The 26,219-nt window shown below is 34.1% G+C and overlaps 3 long non-coding RNA genes across 4 annotated transcripts; all 3 read left to right on the top strand.

Annotated features, from left to right (window-relative positions):
* Positions 1 to 1,397: 1,397 nt before the first annotated feature.
* Positions 1,398 to 26,219, top strand: LOC127722145 (uncharacterized). Of its 2 annotated transcripts, none has more exons than XR_007991684.1 (3): positions 1,398 to 1,456; positions 22,023 to 22,216; positions 26,122 to 26,219. It is a non-coding gene; the product is annotated as an uncharacterized LOC127722145 (long non-coding RNA). The 2 variants fall into 2 exon arrangements; XR_007991683.1 differs by lacking the exon at positions 1,398 to 1,456 and adding an exon at positions 20,518 to 20,671.
* LOC127722134 (uncharacterized) lies at positions 2,922 to 6,648 on the top strand. The gene is made up of 3 exons (XR_007991666.1): positions 2,922 to 3,000; positions 5,993 to 6,082; positions 6,306 to 6,648. It is a non-coding gene; the product is annotated as an uncharacterized LOC127722134 (long non-coding RNA).
* LOC127722139 (uncharacterized) lies at positions 14,523 to 15,169 on the top strand. The gene is made up of 2 exons (XR_007991682.1): positions 14,523 to 14,599; positions 14,823 to 15,169. It is a non-coding gene; the product is annotated as an uncharacterized LOC127722139 (long non-coding RNA).

Below are 26,219 nucleotides of genomic sequence, written 5' to 3'. Positions count from 1 at the left end.
TATGTTTTACGTCTAGTAATGGACTTCTGGTTTTAGTGAGCGTTGTTTTATTTTAGAGATATTGAGTTTTTTGTAAAAAAAAAAAGGGGGGTTTTCGCATGTCACGCCGTATGTCAGAAACTATTTATGCTTATTGCATAAAAATTCACACACAAGACGACGGGCGTATCATGCGCTCATGGCGCATGCTGTTTATTGATCTTATAATTTTGGTTTTGTAAAAATCAAACCAACATTAAAGAAGTTATTTGGGATACGTCATGCATAACCGATGATCATATTCAATACCAATCATCATTTTGATTAGGTCGTTTGATCTTTAACAATTAGGACTGATTGGTGATGGTTATAAACACATACAAGTAAACTTTGCAAACAAAAACAAAAAAGAAAGCGTTTCCTTGGAAAAATTATAATAATACATGAATATTGTTTTTACAAAAAAAAGTTATTTTTTTCGTTTTGTATGTAATAATTGAAGCCATTTAGAAATATAAGAAATCTTCACATAGTCGGGAAATTTTCAATTCAAGTTATTTCATTTGAAAACGTTAAAAAATATAGATCTTATTCGATGTAAAATGTGGGGTCCTTGGAGATCAAAACCCCGTTTAAATAGGGTTTGTCTACTTTCGTCTATTGCCGAACATTCTATAATCAAGGATTTGTACAAATCCTTGCTATAATATAATGAATCGCGTCTCCAATATCACCACCATTACATAAAGTACAAATACAATCTTCTCCTAAATATTTGGAATCTAACAATTTCATTAGGAAATTTTGAGTCACGATTTACTTTTGAGATATTTTTTCTTTGAATAAACTTAATTTCAAAAACGTTTCAGTATTTTTCTGAAACATTTTTAAAAGGAAACGGACTTGTAAACAAAATTTATTTTTGAATATTAATATTGAACAATGATTGTTAAGAAAACAATCTGCCAAAGTGGTTTGGTAATTAACTGGCTTCATGCTGTCAAAAATGTCTCCTTTTTATAAGTTAATGATAAAAAAAAAAAACTATTTGAAAGCGAATTAATCATTTCCTCAACTAAATACCATCTATAAATAAAGTCAATTCGTCAAGAACTTTCTCTCATATATTTAAACAATTGTAAAATAATTAATTTAAACTTTTGTACTGCGACTTTCTGTCCGTTTACCGATACTTATTCCTTGTTAAGTTTTTTCATATCCATTTACGAATACATATAATGTGATAATTTTTCCGGATGCTTTTTATCCTATTTTCATATCAAACAACCATGTTACCCGTAGAACGGAGTTAAGTACAAATTTAGGAATTTAGTACTTAAAATTTTCAACAACAAAATTTTACACTTTCATTTACCTGGATTTTTTTCTACGCTTCGAAGCCGCCACCCTGTATTTAACATAGCCAACACCTCGCATGGCGTATTCACGATGTTGAGGGATTGACAATATACAGCAAGTAAGTAATTGGGTGTTGAATGCCAGTAGATCTGAATTTGTAAATTTGTAAATTGAATTTAACCTGTTTAGAACGTGTATTGTTGAATTGTTTAATAAAATTACACACACAATCTGGGCTGATATGCATAAAACCACTTTAAGTTCAAGGTATCAATGAAACTGGGTCTGCATGAAAAAATGACTTATCACATAGTACCAGAACCTATGTTTACTGTTAGATGATAAGAAAATATAGCTGTAGGCCTAGTTGAAAATCTTTACAAATTATTTATTCTTTAAATTTCTATTTGACTGTCTGGGTGCTTCTTATGTGTTTGAAATGTTTGCGTTTTGTATGCTATAGTTAAGTTTTATAGACTGTTGTACGTCATTTGGTCGTTTTTAAGTTTTTGCCATGGCGTTGTCAGTATGTCTTCGACTTATAAGTTTTATATAATCTGCATCTCTTGTGCTGTATGTTAAAATGTATCTACACAATTGCTGCATCTTTACACATTCATCAATACACCTAAAAATATGAATAAAGCTTTCGTATATATAAAAAATAAGGAGATGTGGTACGATTGGTAATGAAACAACTATCCGCCAGTTTAATTCAAAAACCTGATATAAGCAAATGTGACTTACTTACTTACTTTAATCAGAGAGATCTTGAATCTGAATTCAATGATACGAAGTGGGAAGGGGTAGAGGTGGATTAAGGTGAGGACATGGGGGCCGTCCCTTTTTTGGAAAAAAAATTGGTTGATTATTTAGAGAATCACTGAAGCGGGCCCCCTCTTAATGCATGACAGTTAGTGCCTCCTTATGACTTTTTTTGGATCCGCAACTGGTGCGGACTTCATAAAAAAATATTTAGTAAGTTTTTATTTTGTGATAAATAAAGTATTTACATTCACATAGACAGAAATAGGATAAAATAAACTACCGAAAGCTTAAGTCCACATAAGAGGGTATGGATGGGGGTTAACAGAATAGAGAATAACGTGCAAACAATAAAGATTAAAGAATAATGAAATGCTAAAATATGAGGAAAGAGAGTAATGATCAAAAAGTGTAAGTTTGTAGAAATATAGCTAAAAAAAATAAAGAACACAGAAAAAGAAGACCCCCCCCCCCCTCCCAAGATCCTGACTTCAACTTTAACGCTGCCGGGATATTTTGAGACAAAGTGCACGTATTAGTAGTCAGCCGAAACCACTACTGAAGCGTTTTGCATCCATACGTTTTTTTTCGGGATACTGACTGCATAGTAAATTATCAATGTACTAGTTAATGTTCTCGAGAGATGACCCTATTACAGAGACATATATACACATATGTGTATATATGTCTCTGCCCTATTACGTGTCAGTAACCTCCTCGACACGGTTCAATTTACGGCTGCTCATTTTTGTCTTAAGAATAAACATAATTGATAAGTTTCTTTCCCCTGCATTCCTCGATCGCACTTGTAAATAGCCAGTAAGGGGAAAGAACTCATTAATCTAACGCAAACATGGCGGCTATCCGGGGAAAATCAAGTTTTGTGTTTACAAAAAGGTTGGTTATGCAGATCGTATGAAGAAGAATGACTTGTTACTTTGCCATAATTTATTTAAGATCATGATCTTTCGGTTTATCTATATGCCTATTATAATCACACGGTGCAAATATGTTAAATCTGACTGCAAAAAAGTTGTGCTATTGAAAAATGTTAAAATTGAAATCCCAAGATAATGGGGATTTCAACTTTTTCAGTTTTCTGGCGTATAAAAGATATACTTTCATATATTTTAAGTTATAACTTTAAATAAAATTGATATATTATTTTTACTTGATATTATATGTTGAAAAAGTAAGATCGGTAAACAAAATAACGAGTTTTCAGTTGCACATGTTGCATGTTGTTATTTTATTGATATGCTAATGAAACACAACGTCAATAATTGTTTACCACCCAGTACATGTCCAACTCTAGAAATAGTCCCTTATTCTGAAAAGGATGTTCAGAAGCAAAAGTGATTTGCAATTTACAACCATAATGCAATAATTAGTGTTTAACATGCATGATGTACAAAACAATATACATGTTCAGCTTGGATGTTGAGTTATGCAGTGTGTCTGGTGGTTATCTGAAGGTATAATCCATAGCCAAGGTCAGCTGCCTTGGCTATCATATATGTGTCCATCTGATCATCTATCCCAAATGTATATGTACATGTAGGGCCTAGATGTCATTTAGTTGTGTCGTATGTTTGCTGTCTCAGCATACATTGATATATACCCTGGCAGTATCTTTTTTATTCACATTACCACAATAGTAAAGCTCATATATTACATGTATATATATGGCGAAATTGCAATTAATTATTTAATAGAAATACATATTGTACATTCCTCTTCTTAGGCAGTCTGCACCAAAATCTTTTCCAACTACTAGTCCGAAGGCAAATATTCAGACATTTTCCTTATGTGTCTAAACAAAGTTTTGCGAAAATTAACTAGTCCAAATAAAATTTTACTAGTCTGGGGCATCAGACTAGTGGCTAACAGTGCAGGCTGCTTCTACATTTACACATACATGTATATATAGTTTGTATATGTACAATGTACATGAACTGCCTCAGATATTAACTAGTCCAAATAAAATTTTACTAGTCTGGGGAATCGGACTAGTGGCTAACAGTGCAGGCTGCTTCTACATTTACACATGCATGTATATATAGTTTGTATATGTACAATGTACATGAACTGCCTCAGATGTCTTGTAGTAATGTCAGGTACAAAATGTAACTAAACTGTAGTGTGCAGGCATGTATCATGGGAAGTTATAAGTTGGATCTGGGGCCAAGTCAATCTATGACTTGAAAAAGGGTTTTTGCTGCTTCTCTGCTAAGCACCCTCTGCTTTAAGGGGTAACTAGAGTAAATACTTGGTCAGCTGAGGACAATAATTAAACTGATGCGGATCAAAGAGTTGAAAACCCCCAAAGCTAGATAATGTTTGGAGTGAAACGGGTAAAAAGTCTGTATTATATATATTAATTAACCATAAATGTAGCTCCATGTGGGGGGGGGGGGGGGGGGGGCAAAATCCATCTCTGTGAAATGTCTGATACCTTAAGCCGCTCATGTCTTCCTGTAGAATGTTTACAGTAGAAATGGCATGTTAAAAAGCTGACTAAGTGCGTCTGTCTAGCACAAAGCAGTGTTTATACCATAGGCAGATCCAGGGGGGGGGGCCCTGGGGGGCCCGGGCCCCCCCTTTCGTGGGAAAAATTTGGTTGATTATATAGGGAATCACTGAAGCATGACTGGAGCGGGCCCCCCTTAGTTCAGTCAGCGGGCCCCCCCTTATGAAAAGTTCTGGATCCGCCACTGCATACTCACATTACATAACGTTAACATGTAAAGTTTGCCATTGAATTTTTCAGGGTTGGCAAATTATTATATACCTGGTTTTCTAAGGTTAGGCAGTACCCCCAGAAGTTGGTATTAAATGCATGTTGTACTGAGTAATGTGGTTGTTGTTTTCTTGACCCATGCTGGATGGGGGATATAGAATATTTTGTAGAAGTACCTTGCGTCCATCAGATGGTAGGTATACATTGTACATTTTTTGGTGTCAGAAGTTATTAAAATCATTATCAAAAGTTAATACCAGCAAGGTCTTGGAACTGTGCTGTCAAATTGTTTTTACAGGAGTTATGCTGCTTGTTAATAGATATTATAGGGAAAATTACATTGTTAGGGATTTCTTGACTACATTTTGTAAGATATTTAATACATAGAAGTATATTAGAACCAAACAAAATTGTCCTTGGACTGATAAAATATGTGCCACATTGGAAACTATCTGTCAATATTGTCATGTTTTATTTAATTTAAATTTTACACAGAACAGTTCAAACATATTGTAGTTTCATAATACCATTGCCATATATAAACATTTTACACAGAAAACCTTGAGTTATTTTAAGAGGAGAAAAAAAATCAATTTCTTCAATTTCTCAAACAATTTCATATACTAAATGCACAGAACAAGTATTGTATAAAATAAGGATATATGTGGTATGATTGCCAATGAGACAACTATCCAACAGAGTTTAAATGACAGGATTAAAGCAACTATTAGTCAACAAATGGTCTTCAGGAGCCTGTAGCCTTTGTTAGTCTTGTATTATTTTTAATTTTAGTTTCTTGTGTACAATTTGGAGTTTAGTATGGCGTTCATTATCACTGAACTAGTATATATATTTGTTTAGGGGCCAGCTGAAGGACGCCTCCGGGTGCGGGAATTTCTCGCTGCATTGAAGACCTGTTGGTGACCTTCTGCTGTTGTCTGTTCTATGGTCGGGTTGTTGTCTCTTTGACACATTCCCCATTTCCATTCTCAATTTTATTCAATAATGAGTAAAACCCATACCTTATACAAGACCCTGACATAACAGAATGGATCAAAGAACATTATTTGAACAAAAGACTTTTTTCCAATTCAAAGAATATTACTGGTAGTGTATACGTAATATTTCAATATTTTTTTTTAATTACAGATTGTTTGTTCACTGTTAGTCACTTAATGTAAGTGGGAAAAACTGATTGGATAAAGATATTAAACAGTCTTTATAGTACATGTGAAATAGGTGAGTTTTCCCAGTAGTAAATTAGTTTGTTTTTTTTGAATAGGGGACATTTCAATAGTATAATTAAATCCGTATTAATATTTTGTATTGTAATTGGCCACTGTACCATTTGTAGTTAAATTAAAATAAAGTTGTTATGTTTTGATTTTGATAAAACAGTTTACCTTTTACTGCTATAAAATGTTTTATACTTTATTTCATCTCTCAATTTCAATTTTTGCAGGAGACTCATCTGATTGTGGAAGTTTGTGTAGTTGAAAGGAGTTACATACAGATGCTGTTTTGAATCATAAGAAATGACTGATATTAATTCATTTCTTCAGTTCCTCATTAGCTTCTTCACAAGGAATAAATTGTGTAAGGAGTTCTATATTCCTATTTAAAGACCTAACTTTTTTTTCCATTTGAGTGTATGAAAGCAAATTAATTGAATTCATTCTGATTACTGAGCTTATATAGTTTTATGTACATGTATATGTGACTTTATCTTTATTTGACTTTTTATTTATAAGTTATTTAAACATTAATAATTTTATTCTTTGTATGAGAAGCTATAATCAATCGACTACTGTAAATTCAGAAATTATTGCGTGCATTTATTATTGCGATTTTGTCATTTTAGACTAAAATGCGATTTAAATTTTTGCGATATTGAGAAAAATCCTGTTTAATTCATATAAAAAATTTCAAAATGCGAGTTTAAATTATTGCGATTATAACCCTGTCGCATTTTTCGCAATAATAAAAACATCGCAATAATTTCAGAATTTACAGTATATATTTTTTTCTCGCCTGGGATGAAAGTCCGTGAAAGTGAGACATAAGGGTTTCTTTTCTGGCGACGATGGCTCTTGCATCAACAATTGTTAAGTTTTCTGCTTAAGTTAGTAAGTTTGACAGGTATTACTTGTGATAGATCATTGATATTTAATATAAAGTTGTATTACTATCAGTACATATCAGTTTGACAACTATTTTGAGGCCCTGTCCCTAGGATATGGTGCAGTGACTTGGATTTAGAGATTTTCAATAATAATAGAAAAACAAAGGATATGGAGTATCCATCCATGACACAAAATCAGTAAATGCACATCAAAAAAACATACAAAAAGCAAAGGAACAGCGCTTTTATTGCTGTTCTTCATCTCAAAGTCACATTGAGACCTCAACTCGGAGCAAAAAAAACTCTCACTTCACTGCAAGTTTAAGACGGCCCCTATCACCGACTTTAGCGGAATTCTTTGCAAAAATAATTTGGATAGACTTTGTAAGATGTAACACCACTCAATCGGGCTAAGTGGAAAAAGAACATTCTGGAAAGTAGTACATATTTAAAACAAAAAAGTTTACTGCTTAAGTTAGTTTGATAGGATCTAATTCTAACACACACATTACAATATATCCAAAAATAAAGTAATTGTCTGATACAGAAGTTTTATATGTTTTAAAGAATAATGCTGTTTTTGCCTTCTTTGTTTTTATTCCCTTTGAAAATATATCATTTTGTCCAACAAATTTAAAAAAAATCTGCATCAAGGCTTTGTAATATTGCAAATATTTGACCTGATAACAATTTAGACTGTTGGAATCATCATTGGCATAATAATGATATCAAGTTTGACCTGACATGAGGAAGGCAAGTGTCATAAACTTATTAAACAATAAAATTGAGAATGGAAATGGGGAATATGTCAAAGAGACAACCCGACCAAAGAGCAGACAACAACCGAAAGCCACCTATGAAACAAGTTTGATTTGGATCAAGAAAATACTCAAATTAATACAATAAACAATGTATACATTGACATATACACAAATTAAAAATAGATGAGTTATGAGAGAATCCTTTTTTATAAGCTAATCTGGCAAAAGTGACTAATTGTGTCTTCATACTCAGTTCATTGTTTGTCGTCTGTAAACCTTTTAGCTCACATCCCCATAAAGCCACTGAACTACTGTATAAACTTACTTGTTGTCCATTGTAAACTTTTTACCAAACTTGAGGTGAATGGTTCTAATGGTGTCTAGTATAAACTTTGTTGATTTTTATTCTGGTCAGTCTGTACACAGCAAACACTTTTGGATGAGTCTTTAAGGAATTATTACCCTTAAATAGTGATTTAATCAATTTTTATACGACCGCAAAATTTAAATATTTTTGGTAGTATATTGGTATGACGTTGGCGTCGTCTTCCGAAGACACATTGATTACCGCACTCTAACTTTAGTTTAACTGAATGGATCTCCATGAAATTTTACCATAAGGTTCAATACCACAAAAGGAAAGTTGGGATTGATTTTGGGGGTTATGGTACCAACAGTTAAGGAATTAGGGGCCAAAAATAAGCATTTTTGTAACTTCCAGACATAACTCGTGTGTTAGTGTATGGATCTCTCTGACATTGTACCACAAGGTTCCAAATCACAAAGGGAATGCTGGGATTGATTTTGGGGGTCATTGCCTCAAAATTTTAGGAATTAGGGGCAAAAAAACAAGCATTTTTCTAGTTTCATGATAACAACTTGTGTGTAAGTGTATGGATCTTTCTGAAATTGAACTACAAGGTTCCATATCACAAAGGGAAAGCTTGAATTGAGTTTGGGGGTAATTGCCCAAAACATTTAGGAATAAGGGGCCAAAAAGGGGCCAAAAATAGCATTTTTTGAGTTTCCAGACAATAACTTGTGTTCAAGTGTATGGATCTCTCTGAAATTTTACTGCAAGGTACCATACCACAAAGGGAAGGCTGGGATTTATTTTGGGGGTAATTGCCTCAAAATTTTAGGAATTAGGGGCCAAAAAGGGGAAAAAAACAAGCATTTTTCTAGTTTCAGGACAACAACTTGTTTGTAAGTTTATGGATCTTTATGAAATTGTACTACAAGGTTCCATATCTCAAAAGGAAAGCTGGGTTTGAGTTTGGGGGTAATTGCCCTAAACGTTTAGGAATTTGGGGCCAAAAAGGGGCCTAAAAACAAGCATTTTTCTAGTTTCCAGACAATAACTTGTGTTCAAGTGTATGAATCTCTCTGAAATTGTACTGCAAGGTACCATACCACAAAGGGAAGGCTGTGATTGAGTTTGGGGGTGGTGAATCATAAGGGGGTTCAAAAAATTTAGGGGAGGTATTTTTTTTTTTCTTTAAAATTTTCCATTTTAAATTGGTTATTTCTGATTTATATATAAAAGCAAATAATAATGATATGGTTTGAATAGGTAAATTAAAAAATTTTAAGTTCTTAGACCACATTCATACTGTGTCAGAAACCTATGCTGTGTCAAATATATAATCACAATCCAAATTCAGTGCTGTATCAAGCTTGAATGTTGTGTCCATACTTGCCCCAACTGTTCAGGGTTCGACCTCAGCGGTCGTATCAAGCTGCGCCCAGCGGAGCATTTTATTGCATTTTGGGCAAATTCAATAATAGTTTAAAAGAGAAACTGTAACCAGCCAAAATGATCAGCAATATGCATGATTTACAAATAGAACTAAGATATGAATGCTGAATTAAAATCCGGTCTATAATGTAAGAGAGTGGCCATTTTTGAAGATGCAAATAGATCCAAGTGAGTGACAGACTATTGTCTAGTTAAAAGAGCTTCCCTGAAACTACTGAACCAATTCAAACCAAAGTGACATGATCGATGGTGCTTAGTGGTGTGTAAAATATTGCTTAAATATTGTATGTCAATAAAAGACGAATTGAAACAAAAAAAGATCAGCATTTTAGGCGCATTGAGCCTGTAGTTTACCGTTTTGCTGTGACTGATAACAGCTTCATATCAGGATCAGTGCTGAACTTATATACTTTGTTATGTCTTTCTGACGAAGTTTTGTTTATCTTTAAAATGTCACAAAGAGTGGGTCATGAATTAAATTGACCACTGTCTCGAGTTACAGGGAGGACTGGGCACTAACAAACATTATTTACCCTGCCAGGTTCTGTATGCGTTTGTCCCATGTCATGGAGGATCAAATTGAGAATGGAAGCGGGGAATGTGTTAAAAGAGACAACAACCCGACCAAAGTGCAGAAAACAGCCCTTGGCAAACCAATGGGTCTTCAACGCATGTGCTGCTGTATTTCGGTGATTGTCGTTGGTTGCTGGCTTTCATATTTTATTTTCGTTTCTGATTCTGATAGTGTGTTTTCAAAACAAGAATCAAAAGAATTTGTAAAGATTTGGGGCGGTCCTGAATTGCGTGTACGATTTAATGCTAAACAATGATATATTATCCAATTAAAGGGGGCGTACGCATTCTACGCCCTCCCCCTTAATCCATACATAATTGGATTGAGGTGAGGGGATGGGTAGACAAGTGAACCCGCCCACCCTTATGGGACTACATGTCTCTTGCATATAGACTGTATGCCCCACTCCTGATGTTTTTTAGTGGTTCCCCTTTTTTTTTAAATCCTGGATCAGCAACGGATATGGTATATGAAACATTGATTGAAGATGAAAACCGGGTAAAATATGATGTAAAGCAATGCATATATATTACTCTTCAAGAGTTTTGAAAACACACATTGGAACTGGAGCAAATGCATGTAGGGCTGGCCTACATCTGTGGTAACATGCCTTTTCGTCATCATTACAAATAAACTTGTAGGATTATTTTTCCAATGAAAGAAAAATAAATACCTAATCGGATCGCTTGCCAACCCGTGTATTAAAAAAGTAAGATATGAAATAACGTATTAAGGGAAATCATGAATTTATACAAAATATATTCGTTCGTATATCTGCATATCCTAGCTTGTGTTTTGTGAAAGGATCACGTAGCGAAGTACCACCTACCGAGAGTTCAAATTTTTAAATTCATAATGAGAAAAATTACAATCAGTTAAACTGACAAATTCTTTGAATAGGAATAAACCATAAAGGTAATGAAAACCGTGTGTTAAACTTCAAACACAATACCAATAGCAAAGGTTACGGCTACAGCGATTATTAAAAAGAAATAGAAAGGGAGTCATAAAATTTAAATTGCATGAATTATAATATAATAGCTCAATCATTTATGACCTCGGAGTCAATACTTTCTATTTCTGTTTTCTGATATTTTCATTGCTTATTTTACTATATACCGTTTTTACAAATGCACCCCCCCCCCTCCAAAGAATAAAAATAAAGAAAAATGAAAATATCATCAAAAACCTTTGAAAAAAAAGGATAATGCGCACGTTTCCGGATTAGTGTAACAAGAGAGAAAAAAACAACCGTACGTAAAATCATAGCTGTATAAAAAAAAACATACATCTATGGTAAAATCCAGGATTTGTATAGTGAAATAAAATCCTTGGTAAAATGAAACAGTCAGTCGAATACACCGCGGACCAAGTATAAGGTGTACATGAAGTATTGCAGATTAACGACAAACTATCTGCTATTATCTCGATCACACACACACACACACACACACACACACACACACACACACACACACACAAACAGCAAAAAGCAGAAAAAACAAATTAATTAATAAAAAAAAACACTGTCAGTAATGGTTATACTATCTACAACAGTATAATGGAGGAACGATGTGGCGCGTGGTTGTGATTAATACGCCGCCTAGATAAACAAAACTGTGTATTGACCTTTTAGTGATAGAAAAACAGAGTTCAAATATATAAATATTCATGTTATAACTTATTGTCATACTTCCGTCAAAACTTTTAAACCAATAGCATAACACAAATTAGTTTTCGAACAGCTCTGATATTTTCTCATAAATTATAGTCAAACCCAGAGAGGTTCGAACGAAATCTTCCAAGCATAGTATCATTGGTTTCCTTCCCCCTTACTTATATTCCCCTGAAATAGCACATTGGTCCAGTAAGGGGAAAGAACTCATTAATCTAATGCAAACATGGCGGCGATCCGGGGAAGATCTAGTTTTGTGTTTACAAAAAGGTTGGTTATGCAGATCGTATGAAGAAGAATGACTTGTTACTTTGCCATAATTTATTTTAGATCATGATCTTTCGATTTATCTATATGCCTATTATAATCGCACGGTGCAAATATGTTAAATCTGACTGCAAAAAAGTTGTGCTATTGAAAAATGTTAAAATTGAAATCCCAAGATAATGGGGATTTCAACTTTTTCGATTTTCTGGCGTATAAAAGATATACTTTCAAATTTTTTTAAGTTATAACTTAAAATATAATTGATATATTATTGTTACTTGATATTATATGTTGAAAAAGTAAGATCGGTAAACAAAATAACGAGTTTTCAGTTGCACATGTTGCATGTTGTTATTTTATTGATATGCTAATGAAACACAACGTCAATAATTGTTTACCACCCAGTACATGTCCAACTCTAGAAATAGTCCATAATTCTGAAAAGGATGTTCAGAAGCAAAAGTGATTTGCAATTTACAACCATATGTAATGCAATAATTAGTGTTTAACATGCATGATGTACAAAACAATATACATGTTCAGCTTGGATGTTGAGTTATGCAGTGTGTCTGGTAGTTATCTGAAGGTATAATCCATAGCCAAGGTCAGCTGCCTTGGCTATCATATATGTGTCCATCTTCTTCTTCTTTCAGTTTCCGCACTCCATCATAATATTGATGACTATGTGCCGTACGTCTGATCATCTATCCCACATTTATATGTACATGTAGGGCCTAGATGTCATTTAGTTGTGTCATATGGTTGCTGTCTCATCATACATTGATATATACCCTGGCTGTATCTTTTTTATTCACATTACCACAATAGAAAAGCTCATATATTACATGTATATATATAGCAAAATTGCAATTAATTATTTAATAGAAATACATATTGTACATTCCTCTTCTTAGACAGTCTGCACCAAAATCTTTTCCAACTACTAGTCCGAAGGCAAATATTCAGACATTTTCCTTATGTGTCTAAAGTTAAACAAAGTTTTGCGAAAATTAACTAGTCCAAATAAAATTTTACTAGTCTGGGGAATTGGATTAGTGGCTAACAGTGCAGGCTGCTTCTACATTTACACAAACATGTATATATATAGTTTGTATATGTACAATGTACATGAACTGCCTCATATGTCTTGTAGTAATGTCAGGTACAAAATGTAACTAAACTGTAGTGTGCAGGCATGAATCATGGGAAGTTATAAGTTGGATCTGGGGCCAAGTCAATCTATTGACTTGAAAAATGGTTTTGCTGCTTCTCTGCTAAGCACCCTCTGATTTGAGGGGTAACTAGAGTAAATACTTGGTCAGCTGAGGACAATAATTAAATTGATGCAGATCCTAGAGTTGAAAACCCCCAAAGCTAGATAATGTTTGGAGTGAAACAAGTCTGTATCATATATATTAATTAACCATAAATGTAGCTCCATTGGTGGGGGGGAGCAAAATCCATCTCTGTGAAATGTCTGATACCTTAAGCCGCTCATGTCTTCCTGTAGAATGTTTACAGTAGAAATGGCATGTTAAAAAGCTGACTAAGTGGCTAAAGTGCGTCTGTCTAGCACAAAGCAGTGTTCATACTCACATTACATAACATCTAAAGTTTGCCATTGAATTTTACAGGGTTGGCAAATTATTATAAACCTGGTTTTCTAAGGTTAGGCAATACCCCCAGGAGTTGGTGATACATGCATGTTGTACAGGGTAATGTGGTTGTTGTTTTCTTGACCCATGCTGGATGGGGGATATAGAATATTTTGTACCTTGCGTCCATCTGATGGTAGGTATACATTGTACATTTTTTGGTGTCAGAAGTTATTAAAATCATTATCAAAGGTTAATACCAGCAAGGTCTTGGAACTGTGCTGTCAAATTGTTTTTACAGGAGTTATGGATAATGCTGCTTGTTAATAGATATTATAGGGAAATTACATTGTTAGGGATTTCTTGACTACATTTTGTAAGATATTTAATACATAGAAGTATATAAGAACCCAACAAATTTTTCTCAAGTAATATATAATTGTCCTTGGACAGATAAAATATGTGCCACATTGGAAACTATCTGTCAATATTGTCATGTTTTATTTAATTTAAATTTTACACAGAACAGTTCAAACACATTGTAGTTTCATAATACCATTGCCATATATAAACATTTTACACAGAAAAACCCGGAGTTATTTTAAGAGGAGAAAAAAAAATCAATTTCTTCAATTTCTCAAACAATTTCATATACTAAATGCACAGAACAAGTATTGTATAAAATAAGGATATATGTGGTATGATTGCCAATGAGACAACTATCCAACAGAGTTTAAATGACAGGATTAAAGCAACTATAAGTTAACAAATGGTCTTCAACAATGAGTAAAACCCATACCTTATACAAGACCCTGACATAACAGAATGGATGAAAGAACATTATTTGAACAAAAAACTTTTTGCCAGTTCAAAGAATATTACTGGTAGTGTAATATTTCAATTTTTTTTTTATTTACAGATTTTTGTTCACTGTTGGTCACTTAAGTGGGAAAAACTGATTGGATAAAGATATTAAACAGTCTTTATAGTACTGGTGAAATAGGTGAGTTTTCACAGTGGTAAATTTGTTTGTTCTTTTTGAATAGGGGACATTTCAATAGTAAAATTAAATCGGTATTAATATTTTGCATTGTAATTGGCCACTGTACCATTTGTAGTTAAATTAAAATAAAGTTTTTATGTTTTGATTTTGATAAAACAGTTTACCTTTTACTGCTATAAAATGTTTTATTCTTTATTTCATCTCTCAATTTCAATTTTTGCAGGAGACTCATCTGATTGTGGAAGTTTGTGTAGTGGAAAGAAGGAGTTACATACAGATGCTGTTTTGAATCATAAGAAATGACTGATATTAATTCATTTCTTCAATTCCTCATTAGCTTCTTCACAAGGAATAAATTGTGTAAGGAGTTCTATATTCCTATTTAAAGACCTAACTTTTTTTTTCCATTTGAGTGTATGAAAGCAAATTAATTGAATTCATTCTGAAAACTAAGCTTAAATAGTTTTATGTACATGTATATGTGACTTTATCTTCACTTGACTTTTTATTTATAAGTTATTTAAACATTAATAATTTTATTCTTTGTATGAGAAGCTATAATCAATCGACTATATATGTTTTTCTCGCCTGCGATGAAAGTCCGGGAAAGTGAGACATAAGGGTTCCTTTTCTGGCGATGATGGCTCTGGCATCAACAATTGTTAAGTTTGCTGCTTAAGTTAGTAAGTTTGACAGGTATTACTTGTGATAGATCATTGATATTTAATATAAAGTTGTATTACTATCAGTACATATCAGTTTGACAACTATTTTGAGGACCTGTCCCTAGGATATGGTGCAGTGACTTGGATTTAGAGATTTTCAATATTAATAGAAAAACAAAGGATATGAAGTATCCATCCATGACACAAAATCAGTAAATGCACAACAAAAAAGCAAAGGAACAGTGCTTTTATTGCTGTTCTTCATCTCAAAGTCACAGTGAGACCTCAAGTCGGAGCAAAAAAACTCTCACTTTACTGCAAGTTGAAGACAGCCCCTAGCACCGGCTTTAGCAGAATTCTTTGCAAAAATAATTTGGATAGACTTTGTAAGATGTAACACCACTCAATCGGGTAAAGTCGAAAAAGAACATACTGGAAAGTAGTACATATTTAAAACAAAAAAAATTTACTGCTTAAGCTAGTTTGATAGGATCTAATTCTGACACATACATTACAATATATCCAAAAATAAAGTAATTGTCTGATACAGAAGTTTTATATGTTTTAAATAATAATGCTGTTTTTGCCTTCTTTGTTTTTATTCCCTTTGAAAATATATCATTTTGTCCAACAAATTAAAAAAAAATCTGCATTAAGGCTTTGTAATATTGCAAATATTTGACCTGATAACAATTTAGACTGTTGGAATCATCATTGGCATCATAATGATATCAAGTTTGACCTGACATGAGGAAGGCAAGTGTCATAAACTTATGAAACAATAAAATTGAGAATGGAAATGGGGAATATGTCAAAGAGACAACAACCCGACCAAAGAGCAGACAACAACCGAAAGCCACCTATGAAACAAGTTTGTTTTGGATCAAGAAAATACTCAAATTAATACAATAAACAATGTATACATTGACATATACACACATTAAAAATAGATGAGTTGTGAGAGAATCCTTTTTTTTTTAAGCTAATCTGGTAAAAGTGACTAATTGTGTCTTCATACTCAGTTCATTGTTTGTCATCTGTAAACCTTTTAGCTCACATCCCCATAAAGCCACTGAACTACTGTATAAACTTACTTGTTGTCCATTGTAAACTTTTTACCAAACTTGAGGTGAATGGTTCTTATGGTGCCTAGTATAAACATTGTTGATTTTTTATTCTGGTCAGTCTGTACGTACACAGCAAACACTTTTGGATGAGTCTTTAAGGAATTATTACCCTTTAATAGTGATTTAATCAATTTTTGCATTTTGGGCAAATTCAATAGTAGTTTAAAAGAGAAACTGTAACCAGCCAAAATGATCAGCAATATGCATTGATTTACAAATAAGATATGAGTGCTGAATTAGAATGGGGTCTATAATGTAAGAGAGTGGTCATTTTTGAAGATGCAAATACATTTTTGTTTCGCCTTGACGGAGTCAAAAAGCGAGACATAGGTATGCTGTTTCCGGCGTCAACGGCGGCGGCGTCAACAATGTATTAGTTTGTGATTAGGTCTAGTTCATGGTGAACCACTAGTGGTAGGTCAATGATATTTGGTATGCAGTTGTATTAGCATTGGCACATCTCATTACCATGGAGATTATTTGGCCCCGCCCCCTCAGTCAAGGTCTATTGACTTTGAAACTTTTCATAGTTTACATGTATTAGTTTGTGATTAGGTCAATTTATGGGGAACCACTAGTGGTAGGTCAACGATATTTGGTATGCAGTTGTATAAGCATTGGCATATCTCATTTCCATGGAGATTATTTGGCTCCGCCCCCTTAGTCATGGTCTATAGACTTTGAAACTTTTGCTAAGTTAACATGTATTAGTTTGTGATTAGGTCAGTTCAAGGGGAACCACAGGTGGTAGGTCAATGATATTTGGTATGCAGTTGTATTAGCATTGGCACATCTCATTACCATGGAGATTATTTGGCCCCACCCCCTCAGTCAAGGTCTATTGAGTTTGAAACTTTTGCTTAGTTTACATGTTTTAGTTTGTGATTAGGTCAATTTATGGGGAACCACTAGTGGTAGGTCAATGATATTTGGTATGCAGTTGTATAAGCATTGGCATATCTCATTTCCATGGAGATTATTTGGCTCCGCCCCCTTAGTCATGGTCTATAGACTTTGAAAATTTTGCTAAGTTAACATGTATCAGTTTGTGATTAGGTCAGTTCAAGGGGAACCATGAGTGGTAGGCCAATGTTAATTGGTGTTCAGTTGTATAAGCATTAACACATCTCATTTCCATGGAGAATATTTGGCCCCGCCCCCTCAGACATGGTCTATTGACTTTGAAACTTTTGCTTAGTTTACATGTATTAGTTTGTGATTAGATCAGTTTAAGATGAACTGCTAATGTTAAGTCAATGATATTTGGTATGCAAATGTATTGGTATTTGTAAGTATCGTTTCCATGGAGATTATATAGCCCCACCCCTGATCATGGTTCATTGACTTTGAAACTTTTACATAGTTTACAAGTTAATGTTTGTGTTTAGGTTTGTTTAAAGGGAACGACTTTTAATAAGTCAATGGTATTTGGTATGCAGTTGTATTAGCATTGGCACATCTCATTCCATGGAGATTGTTTAGCCATGTACCTTCAGTCATGGTTCATCGACTTTGAATATTTGCATAACTTACCTGTGAAAGTATTGCTATTTGAATTTCAACATTTGCATTATCAAAATTACAAAAAGGCGAGACATATCTCTGTGATAACAGTTTATGTAGATCCAAGTGAGTGACAGAGACTATTGTCTAGTTAAAAAAGCTTCCCTGAAACTACTGAACCAATTCAAACCAAAGTGACATGATCGATGGTGCTTAGTGGTGTGTAAAATATTGCTTAAATATTGTATGTCAATAAAAGACGAGTTGAAACAAAAAAAGATCAGCAATTTAGGCGCATTGAGCCTGTAGTTTACCGTTTTGCTGTGACTGATAACAGCTTCATATCAGGATCAGTGCTGAACTTATATACTTTGTTGTGTCTTTCTGACGAAGTTTTGTTTATCTTTAAAATGTCACAAAGAGTGGGTCATGGATTAAATTGACCACTGTCTCGAGTCACAGGGAGGACTGGGCACTAACAAACATTATTAACCCTGCCAGGTTCTGTATGCGTTTGTCCCATGTCATGGGGGATCAAATTGAGAATGGAAGCGGGGAATGTGTTAAAAGAGACAACAACCCGACCAAAGTGTAGAAATCAGCCCATAGCCACCAATGGGGGTCTCATTGGGTGGTTCTGATCCCGGATCCCGCTTACTGTTTTGACATATTCCCGTATCCCGCCTACACTATGTACGTAAGCAATTCTCATTTCCCGTATCCCGCTAGACTTCATTTCCCGTTATTATTTCAATAATTTGACTTTCACGTGTCACGCTTATAAAAAATCGGCAATCCCGCGTCACGCTTAGACCCCAATGAGACCCACACCAATGGGTCTCAAAGGCGGATCCAGGCCCCCCCTTTCGTGGGAAAAATTTGGTTGATTATTTGGGAATCACTGAAGCATGACTGGAGCGGGGCCCCCCCTTAGGTCAGTCAGCGGGCCCCCCTTATGAAAAGTTCTGGATCCGCCACTGGGTCTTCAACACATGTGCTGCTGTATTTCGGTGATTGTCGTTGGTTGCTGGCTTTCATATTTTATTTTCTTTTCCGATTCTGATAGTGTGTTTTCAAAACAAGAATCAAAAGAATTTGTAAAGATTTGGGGCGGTCCAGAATTGCTTGTACGATTTAATGCTAAACAATGATATATTATCCAATTAAAGGGGGCGTACGCATTCTACGCCCTCTCCCTTAATCCATACATAATTGGATTGAGGTGAGGGGATGGGTAGACAAGTGGACCCGCCCACCCTTATGGGACTACATGTCTATTGCATATAGACTGTAGACCCCACTCCTGATGTTTTTTAGTGGTTCCCCCTTTTTTTTTTAAATCCTGGATCAGCAACGGAAATGGTATATGAAACATTTTGAAGATGAAAAAAGGGTAAAATATGATGTAAAGCAATGCATATATATTACTCTTCAAGAGTATTTTGAAAACACACATTGGAACTGGAGCAAATGCATGTAGGGCTGGCCTACATCTGTGGTAACATCCCTTTTCGTCATCAATACAAATAAGTAGGATTATTTATCCAATGAAAGAAAAATAAATACCTATCGGATCGCTTGCCAACCCGTGTATTAAAAAAGTAAGATATGATCATGAAATAACGTATTAAGGGAAATCATGAATTTATACAAAATATATTCATTCGTATATCTGCATATCCTACCGAGAATTCAAATTTTTAAATTCATAATGAGAAAAAATACAATCAGTTAAACTGACAAATTCTTTGAATAGAAATAAACCATAAAGGTAATGAAAACCGTGTGTTAAACTTCAAACACAATACCAATATCAAAGGTTACGGCTACAGCGATTATTAAAAAGAAATAGAAAGGGAGTCATAAAATTTAAATTGCATGAATTATAATATAATAGCCCAATCATTTTATGACCTCGGAGTCAATACTTTCTATTTCTGTTTTCTGATATCTTCATTGCTTATTTTACTATTTCTTATATTTTATTTTCTATATACCGTTTTTACTATCAAATGCACCCCCCCCCAAAAAAAAATAAAGAAAGAAAAATGAAAATATCACCAAAAACCTTTGAAAAAAAAGGATAATGCGCACGTTTCCGGACTAGTGTAACAAGAGAGAAAAAAAACAACCGTACGTAAAATCATAGCTGTATAAAAAACACACACATCTATGGTAAAATCCAGGATTTGTATAGTGAAATCAAATCCTTGGTAAAATGAAACAGTCAGTCGAATACACCGCGGACCAAGTATAAGGTGTACATGAAGTATTGCAGATTAACGACAAACTATCTTCTATTAATTCGATCACACAAAAAAAAAATAAGAAGCAAAAAGCAGAAAAAACAAATTAATTAATAAAAAAAAACACTGTCGATAATGGTTATACTATCTACAACAGTATAATGGAGGAACGACGGTGGCGCGTGGTTGTGATTAATACGCCGCCTAGATAAACAAAACTGTGTATTGACCTTTTAGTGATAGAAAAACAGAGTTCAAATATATAAATATTCATGTTATACCTTATTGTCATACTTCCGTCAAAACTTTTAAACCAATAGCATGACACAAATTATTTTTCGAACAGCTCTGATATTTTCTCATAAACTATAGTCAAACCCAGAGAGGTTCGAACGAAATCTTCCAAGCATAGTATCATTGGTTTCCTTCCCCCTTACTTATATTCCCCTGATTGGTCTCAAGACATTGGTACACTATACGTTACAACACTTGCCGTCAGTACTCAAAATTGGAAAAATATTAAATAAGAAGGTATAGAAAATTAATGCACACACACTACTATCAACCACAGACATGATGTTTTTCTCAATTTGCCTAAATCGTTATTCCGCAATACAACGAGGGTGATGAAAACACGGGCACCGGCATGCTGTGAATTTGAAAGTTTCCCAAATGAGTAACTATCCCTTACTTTTCTAGTGTAAAGTTTTATTAATACACATTTGATTTGAAATGGGATATCAGAGAGATATATAAACACATATATCATAGGCTGATCCAGGGGGGGGAGGGGGGGGGGGGGGGGGGGGGGGGGGGGGGGGGGGGGGGGAGGTTGGGGGCCCGGGCCCCCTTTCTTTGGAAAAATTTGGTTGAATATTTAGGGAATCACTAAAGCATGACTGGAGCCGGCCCTCCCTTATGAAAAGTTCTGGATCCGCTAAATGAGAAACTCAAGAAATTGTTTTCAATTAAGATAAATACATGCAGTTTATAATGGTTTATAGTTGTTTTTTAAAGGAGAGGCGGATTTAGTGGGCGGGGGGGACAGGAGTTCGGGGCTCCCTTTTCTTGAAAAAATTTGGTTGATTATATAGGGAATCACTGAAGCATGACAGGAGCCGGCCCCCTCTTAGGCAATCACTTATGAAAATTTCTGGATCCGCCACTGTAAAATCGTCTTCAGTTGTATTATATTAAAAATTTTATACCTGTATTCTATAGTACAAATCAAAGGAAAATAATGTAAATTATCTGGTAGTAGCAATACAATATAAATATTGAGCAAAATTTCTACAAACTTTACTATACTCCACTCAAAAATAAACATTATACATCAAGATAACAAAATAAAATTTAAAATCAGGGCAAACAGACATTAACTTATTCAGGCTAACAAGTAATTAAGGTTGAATGTGAATCAGGGCGAATGGACCTAGATCCAAACTCCAGTAGGGTAACTCCTATAGTTCAAAAATTCATGTTTATAAATGCTAATTAAACATGTTAAAGATTGGCATACAACTTGGAGTAGCCTTATGGCATTGTATAGTGTAATGAATTCAGGGGATAATGGCACTACGCCTTTGATTTTAAAGTCCTCAGAATCAATCTTTAATATTAATATGCATACTCTTGTACAAAGGAATATAAGTATGCAATAGACATATGTTCTTCAAAAATAAGAGGTATCCATGCTATACATTTATGACAAGATCTTAATCAAGTATTAATTTTGGTTTGTTTAAATATTTCGGAGGTTAGTATGACGTCCTTTCTAATGATGATGTTTTCGTTTAAAGTTGGAAAAAATTGTTTGTACCAACAAAAATAAATACACGAAGTTTATCCAGAATTATGTGTTTATCATTTTTTTCATGTTTAGGTTGCCAGCAAGATGAAAAGAACAATGCAGTTCAAAAGTCAAAATGTGGATAAGCTGAGATACAAGGTCCTACTTTTGCAGATTTTCATATTTTGCATGAATGAATTTGAAGTTTATATCATGGAGGGCAGAGAAAGAAAAGAAACACTTCAATTTTCCTGCTTCTGAAGAATAAATGTAAAACATCTTGTTCGGTAAGTTTTATCATGTTTATGCTCTGTTTTGATAGTGTTTGTGCATTCATCTGTCTTTCTCTAAATTGTATTCACTTAAAGTTTTTGGTTACAGTTCACCATGAACTTCAGTTAGTAACTTGTGGTTTACATGTATATACTCAAAATTTAGTACTTTAAAATGATCATGTATTTTTGTCGAGCCTGCGACTTTTGTCGCAGAAAGCTCGACATAGGGATAGTGATCCGGCGGTGGCATTAGCTAACTTCCTAAAAGCTTTACATTTTAGAAGGTGGAAGACCTGGATGCTTCATACTTTGTATATAGATGCCTCATGATACGAATTCTGTCTGTCACATGTCCATTGTCCTTGACCTCATTTTCATGGTTCAGTGACTACTTGAAAAAAAAGTTCAGATTTTTTGTAATGTTAATTTCTCTCTTATTATGAGTAATAGGATAACTATATTTGGTATGTGCGTACCTTGCAAGGTCCTCATGCTCGTCAGAGAGTTTTCACTTGACCTAGACCTCATTTCATGGATCAGTAAACAAGAACAGTCATAGATGCATGATTTTTTTTATTATTTGTTAGTGGTTTTGAACTAGCTGTCAGTAACTGCGAGTACTCTCAGATCTGTACTTAGTGTCTTTTTGTTGTTTGGATGTACAAGTACCCGGCCACGTCCACTTGTATTTGTAGTATTTTTATCTATCTGATGAGTTAAGCCTCTTTCAACTGATTTTTATACGACTGCAAAAATTTTTTTTGGGTTCGTATAATGCTATGATGTTGTCGTCGTCTGCGTTGTCGTCGTCCAAAGACACATTTGGTTTCCGGACAATAACTTTAGTTTAAGTGAATGGATCTCTATGAAATTTTACAAGAAGATTCAATACCACAAAAGGAAAGTTGTGATTAGTTTTGGTGGTTATGGTACCAACAGTTTAGGAATAAGGGGCCAAAAAGAAGCATTTTTGTAGTTTCCGGACAATAACTTGTGTGTAAGTGTATGGATCTCACTGAAATTGTACCATAAGGTTCCATATCACAAAGGGAAGGCTGGGATTGAGTTTGGGGGTAATTGCCCCAAACATGCAGGAATTAGGGCCAAAAAGGGGCCAAAAACAAGCATTTTTCTAGTTTCTAGACAATAACTTGTGTTTAAGTGTATGGATCTCTCTAAAATTGTACTACAAGGTTCCATACCTCAAAGGAAAGGCTTGGATTGAGTTTGAGGGTAATTACTCCAAGGGGGGGGGGGGGGGATTTTTATCCCAATTTTTTTTTCTTCAATATTTTTGAAATTTCAAATTTTTTGAAAAGTTTCAAGAAGAAATCTTCAATTGAAAGTATTGCGCAATAGATTTTTAAGATCTTTGACCACATTCATTTTGTATCAGAAACCTATATTATGTCAAAAATTTGATCACAATCCAAATTCAGACAGTATCAAGCTTGAATATTGTGTCCAAATTGCCCCAACTGTTCAGGGATCGACCTCTGTGGTCGTATCAGGCTGCGCTCAGCAAAACATTTTATAGTTCGTTCTTATGTTGTACTGTTACACCACTGTCCCAGGTTAGGAGGAGGGTTGGGATCCCTCTAACATGTTTAACCCCGCCACATTCTGTATGTATGTGCCTGTCCCAAGTCAGGAGCCTGTAATTCAGTGGTTGTCGTTTGTTTATGTGTTACATATTTGTTTTTCGTTCATTTTTTGTACATAAATAAGGCTGTTAGTTTTCTCGTTTGAATTGTTTTACATTGTCATTTCTGGGCCTTTTATAGCTGACTGTGCGGTATGGGCTTTGCTCATTGTTGAAGGCCGTACAGTCATTTCTGGGCCTTTTATAGCTGACTGTGCGGTATGGGCTTTGCTCATTGTTGAAGGCCGTACAGTGACCTATAGTTGTTAATTTCTGTGTCATTTGGTCTCTTGTGGAGAGTTGTCTCATTGGCAATCATACCACATCTTCTTTTTTATATTTAAGGTTAAGTTTTGGTGGTCAAGTCCATATCTCAGATACTATAAGCAATAGGTCTAGTATATTCGGTGTATGGAAGGACTGTAAGATGTACATGACCAACTGGCAGGTGTCATCTGACCTTGACCTCATTTTAATGGTTCAGTGGTTATAGTTAAGTTTTTGTGTTTTGGTCTGTTTTTCTTATACTGTATGCAATAGGTCTACTATATTTGGTGTATGGAATGATTGTAAGGTGTACATGTCTAGCTGGCAGGTGTCATCTGACCTTGACCTCATTTTAATGGTTCAGTAGTCAAAGTTAATTTTTTGAGTTTTGGTCTTTTTTTCTATTACTAAATGCAATAGGTCAACTATATTTGGTGTATGGAAACATTTTATGATGTACATGTCAGTCTCGCAGGTTTTATTTGACATTTTCACGGTTCATTGCTCAGTGTTAAGGTTTTGTGTTTTGGTCTGTTTTTCTTAATCTATAAGCAATAGGTCAACTATATGTGTTGTATGGAAGGATTGTAAGCTGTACATGTCTGCCTGGCATGGTTCATCAGATTTTCACCTCATTTCCATGGTCAATGTTCAGTTTTCTTGTTTAAGTCTGCTTCTTAGAAACTATAAGCAATAGGTCAACTGTATTTAGTATATTGAATGATTGTAAGGTGTACATGTATTTCTTGTCGGGTTTATATGACCTTGAATTCATTTTCTTGGATCATGTTGAGTTTATGTGATAGTTGTAGTAAAGCTTTATATTTAGGACTATCAACATGATATCAATGATTAGTAAAGAAGGCGCAACATTTCAGCGTGTGCACTCTTGTTTATACATTATACACCACATTTACTGTTTTTACCCTGATTTTATGGATCACTGAACATAGAAATGTCATAATGTGAAATTATAATACATTCTTAGGTTAAAGTTTTAGGTTAAGGTACATAGCTTACCATGAAGTTGAATTTCATACACATGTTCATTATGTGGTGAACTTTTAAATTCAGTGCCAAACTAAGATTTTGAGCCTGATTACATGATTGACTAGACATTGACACATGCTAGTGTTTGCCAGGCATGGTGTCCTGTACTAGGAATTTGTCCTGTACTAAGAACTTTAATAGTACTCGCTGAGTATGGAGTTTTTGTGAAAGTTTAATATTAGTGAGATTTTTGCATGACATCCTATCAACTGCTTGTTGATCATGTTTATACACGTCTTAAAATTAATATCTGACACATTGGTGTTTTGTGAACTTGGAAATAAGTTATTTGATAGAAAAATAATGTTTTGAGATTATCAAAATAAAAAATATCCCATTTTTACTATTAATAATTAAGTGTTAACAAAAAGAAGATTTAGGATATATGTATAACCATATATAAAAATGAGACAGCAACCGAACAACACAAAAATAAGAAAAAAAAACAATATAATTTTTTGTATCAATGTTATAATTTCCAACATGTCAAAAGAGTTCAAGGTATTTTCTCATTGAAATAAAACACAAGTGGAACTCTTTCAGAACTTCAGAAGCTTAAAGAAGTGCTGTTTCTATTGTTGGCGTTTTGTATAATATATTGCAAATTCTTGTGAAAAATGGAATGTTACTGTAATTGCCTAAAGTTTTAACATTGATCTATATATATATATATATATATATAACTGGGGAAAATACCCAAATGTTATAAAGAAGAATACATAAATTGATTGTTATATAATATTAGAATAGGAAGATGTGGTATATTGCTAATCTGACAACTCTCCATCAGAGACCAAAGGATGTAGGAGGTTAGCAACTGATGACACTGGACAACCTTCAACAATCAGTAAAATCCATACCGCATAGCTATTTTTATTGAAAATCATATGTTATTGCTACATGTATGCAAACAATTTTTTATAATGCATAACTTCGGATTTTATTGGTTCTTTTTCAGAAGGATTGAAATTCATCACTTAGAATAAAAGGAGAAAACACAGAAACAAGACCAGAATAAATTCAAAGACAAATGTCAGATCAGTTATTATTTTCATC

Source organism: Mytilus californianus, unplaced genomic scaffold (assembly GCF_021869535.1).
Source record: "Mytilus californianus isolate M0D057914Y unplaced genomic scaffold, xbMytCali1.0.p SCAF_1, whole genome shotgun sequence".
NCBI lineage: Eukaryota > Metazoa > Mollusca > Bivalvia > Mytilida > Mytilidae > Mytilus > Mytilus californianus.
This window is presented reverse-complemented; position numbering and strand designations above follow the sequence as displayed.